Source organism: Galeopterus variegatus, unplaced genomic scaffold (genome assembly GCF_000696425.1).
Source record: "Galeopterus variegatus unplaced genomic scaffold, G_variegatus-3.0.2 Scaffold1704, whole genome shotgun sequence".
Taxonomy (NCBI): Eukaryota; Metazoa; Chordata; class Mammalia; order Dermoptera; family Cynocephalidae; genus Galeopterus; species Galeopterus variegatus.
Window position 1 is genome coordinate 260202 of NW_007727815.1, and position 4761 is coordinate 264962.

Consider the following 4761-nt stretch of genomic DNA (forward strand, 5'->3'; position numbering starts at 1 on the left):
GTCAACCATTAAAACCTGAGCTGCACAAAAAGCCTTCCCTAGAGAATCAGCAGCAAAGCAGGAATTTAGCTCAACCACAGAGCTCAAGTACTGACCCTCACAGGAAGTTCTCCCATTTTAGAAGTAGGCAAAGGATAGGCCGAGCCCGGGGCGCACTCGGGAGAGTGCGGCGCTGGGAGCGCAGCAGTGCTCCCGCCGCAGGTTCGGATCCTATACAGGGATGGTCAGTGCGCTCACTGGCTGAAGGCGGTGCGGCCGGTCTCAAAAAGGACAAAAAAAAAAAAAAAAAAAAAAAAAAAAAAAGAAGTAGGCAAAGGACAGCAAATTAGTTCCAGTGCAGAGTTTAAGTGGTGGGAACAGCAAATATTCCAACACAGAACTGAAAGAAAAAATAAAGCACCTACAACCAGAGACAGAGTTTGATATTAACTAGTAAAGGTTTCATTTCACCAAAGAACACCTATAATACCTAGAAGGACCAGAAGTCCCCCGGGCTACCAAGCCAGAAAGGGTGGAGGGCCGGGGCCTCAGCCCTGCCCCCCAACACCTGCAACCAGTCCCAAGGGTGGGGGATGAGGGCCTCGGCCACACCTCCCCGACACATGCAACTAGCCCAGTGACAACCACCAAGCCATAGCAGGAAGGGCCTCAGGTTCCTGAGCTGGGACGGTGTGGGGTGAGGGCTTTTGCCACACCCCCCTGACATTTGCACCCAGCCTGGCAATGGCCAAGCCACAGCTGGAAGCCCCCCAGTCTCCCCTGTGGGAATGAGGGGGGTGACACAGGCCTCAATCCTGCCCCTCATCTTTCCTCCTTCTTCCATCCTATTTCCTTCTCCTTTCCCCTCTTCCCCTCCCTCCTAAATGCTCTGCAACAACATCCTAGAATATAAAAAATAATATTAATACAATTACATTTTCTTTAAAAAAAATTAGGAAGAAAGAAATTAAGTTCCATTTCTTTCGAAGTTATCAAAATAAGGGCTGGCTTGTTAGCTCTGTTGGTTAGAGTACAGCCTTACAGTATCAAGGTCACAGTTCAGATCCTCATATCTGCCAGCTACCAAAAATAAAAAGAACTATTCAGAGAAAAAGAAATAACTTTGAGCTTTTTATAAAAATTTGAACTTCTGAATAAAATTTAATAAAAACTTTTTAATAAGAATTTGAAATTTTTAATAAAAATTCAATAGGATTGGAGGATAAAGTTGAGAAAAATCTCCCAGGAAGTTAGAGGGGAAAAGGAGAGTTAGAGAATAGGTAAGATAAGAAAATTAGCTGATTAACTTTATATTAGTAGGTGTTCTAGGAAGAGAAAAGAGTAGGGAGAAAACTATTAGAAATAATGTTTTTAAATCCCCAGAATGGAAGACCATAGGTTTACAGATTGAAGGGACTAACACCATATATCCACACAATGGATGAAAAAATAGCACAGAAGACAGGGCACTGGAAATGTTAACAATACCTATGGAGAAAGAGAAGATCATAAAACTTCTGGGACTGAAAATGGCTACAGCAACACTGGAAGATACAGAAGAAAACTTCAAAACTTGGAAGGAAAATTATCTCCACATAAAATTATATATCCAGTCAAAATAGCAGTCATGAGGCTGGCTGGTTAGCTTAGTTTAGAGCGCAGCCTTGGCTAACACCAAGGTCAAGGGTTTGGATCCCTGTACCAGCCAGCCACCAAAAAAAAAAATTTTTTTTTTGGGGGGGGGTCAAATGTAAGGATAGAAAAAAGATATCGTTAGATGTTTAAGGTCTCAAAATTTTACTTTTTATGTACTTCTACCTGGAAACTTCCAGAGAATGTGCTCAAACACATGAGAATTAACTGAAATGAGGAAGCTGTGGGACCCGGAAAAATGGGATGGTGTGCTGTGGGTTGAATGTTCCCCCAAAACTCATCGAAGCTTGATCTCCACTGGAACAATGTTAAGAGGATGGGAAATCCAAGTATGGTATCTGAGAGGTGGAGTCTTTAAGAGATTATTGGATTGTGAGGACCACACTCTCATGAAAGAATTAATCCACTCATAGAGTAATGGGTTAATGGTTTAGTGGGTTGTAACAGGAGGGGCACTGATGGCTTTACAAGGGGAGCAGGTGAGCATGTTGGAGAACTCTTGTTAATGCTATTCTCACCCTGTGATACCCTGGTTGCCATGGGACCCTACAGTTCCCACCAAGAAGGACCTCACCAGATATGCCCACTGGGCCTTGAACTTCCCAGCCTTCAAAACTGGAAGAAATAAATTTCACTTCCTTATAAATTACCCAGTTTCAGGAATTTTGTAACAAGATACAGAAAATGGACTAATATGGGGTGCCTAGGGATCCCCACATGAAAAGGCAGAGACACCCTTGGGTGACTGTTCTATAGCAGCAGCACTAGGCAGCCAGTCCAAACAGGAGCAGGAAGTCTGAGAGCTCCAGGATGTCAGTAAGAGAAAAGGGATATGAGAGTCACATGTCTTTGCCAATATCATCGATGGGTGTTTCCCAGCTCTGGTGGTCAGGCTGATGAGGAATTAAAGATGAGTTAATAAAATAGAGAGTCTGCAAATAGACCTACACTCATATGGTCAATTGATTTTTGATAAATATGCTAAGACAATTTAATAGGGAAAGAATAACCTTTTCAACAAATTTCCATATGCAAACAAAACAAAACAAAAAACGCTTTAACCATATAGATGACACTATATAGAAAAATTAACTCCAAATGGGTCATGGACCTAAATGTAAGAGGTAAAACTATAAAACTATAACAAAATATGAGTAACGAAGAATTTGGGAAAGATTTCTTAAATACAACATGAAATGCATGAACTATAGAAGAAACTAAGCAAGTGAAATAAGTTAACTAACTAAAAAGAAAACATTTTACAAAATAGGAAATACAATTCCACCTCATGACAAGGCTGTGCTGTGAACAGCATTTACATTGTCATGATGATGGAGACACTGCATGTTAACTTAATTAGAACTTGTGATAAAATAATATTACTAATACAGAGGAAGGAAGTGAAGGCTAAAACCTCATTGAAGTAGGAATTGAACAGACAATGTCTACAATTTTAAAGCCTGATAAGCAACAATAGAAGCATATGATTTAAAGACATGGACATAAATACCCCAAAAACTCCAGAGCAATTTGAAAGTAGCTGCCTCTGGAGGGAGGGACCTGGGTGAAATGTGAGGCAAAGTGGGTTTTTTTTAAAGATGCTGTTTTGCCTCATAGCACTCGTTTTCTTTCAACAACCTACCTGTACTACTTGGACAGAAATCAATTAAATTTAAAACCACACCAGGCCCAGCCCATTTCCCCACAAGCTGCTCAACAGAGGGCCACTGAGATCTGGCTGGGTGGCCTCAGGCCAAGTCCAGTGTGGGTCTGGTGAGCAGATCTGGGGGGTGGTAACCAGAGGGCAAAGCCCAGGTAGATTCTCTGCATTCCGGGCAAGTTGGACCCAGCACTGCCAAAAAGGGGCCCTTGGCCTAACCCAGGGAGGGAATGGTCAGGCCTGTGTGGTCTGCAATACACGAGTCCAACCACTCTGTTTTCTGTGGGATCAGAAAAGGGTATTCCCAGACTCTAAAGGTCCATGGGCAGGAGGGCAGTGAGAGGGACGGTTCTTATAGACCAGATAATGCAAGATTTGGGTTCAGTTCTGCTGGACCCATTCTAGATGTGGGGCAGAAACACAAGGGAGCCAAGGCCCTGCACTCCAGTGCTGATAGCTCAAGGAAAGGCCCCACACTCACCCTGAAATAGGAACCCACCTAGGCTCAAGATCAGGGGTACTGTGCAAAAAGAGTATCAGGTAAAAGATTGGGGTGGGCTTTGGAGCCACACTATCTTGACCTCACATGTCAAGTACATACAGGGACAAGTCCCTTCACCTTCCTCAGCCTCAGTTTCCCCATTTTCTAAATATGGACAGCACCTCCTTAGGGTTGTGGATAGGACTGTCCCAGCCCAATTGGCCTAAGACCACCAGGGGCCGACCTGTAGTTTGACCAAGTCAGGATTACTGGCTCATTTTAATGGAGGAGACCACAAGCCAGAGGACCCATGGAGCATCTCACCAAACAAAGGAAAAGATTTGGCGGGGGGAGCGTGGAATTTAGATGAAATTTAAATGAAGCATTTTTTATAGTCTCAAAGCAAAATAGGGATGTGTGCAAAGGGATGGCTGTGATGTGCACCCAGTGTTCTGTTTTCCTTGGAAAGTAGGTAAATGTGGAATGTTGCATCCAGAAAACCCTTATCTGACGTCCTCCACCTGGTTGAGAATTGAGGCTGCTTCTCTGTCAAAGTGACTTAGATCCTTCAGACAAGAGTGGGATACATCATTCTTCCTGATGTAACTCCAAACACAAAGTTTCTGATACTGTATGATTTGGGGGGAAAAATAGTAAGAAAGCATGACTAACTCATACAAGGGGATGGTTATGACACTTGGTAGTTGTGGCATATGCTTGAGAGAAATATCGTTTCCTGTTACTATGCGGCTGGCTTTATCTATGACTGTTATCTCAGCCTCAGCTGGATCAATAGCAGAGCAGGGGCTGGCCCGGTGGCGCACTGCTACAGTGCGCCGCTTGGGAAGTGCGGTGGCGCTCCCGCCGAGGGTTCGGATCCCACGTGCAGACCGGCGGCTCACTGGCTGAGTGAGGAGCGGGGGCAACACCAAGGGTTGCGATCCCGTTGCCAGTCCCGGTCCGGTACGGGCGCGACACTGAGGGTTGC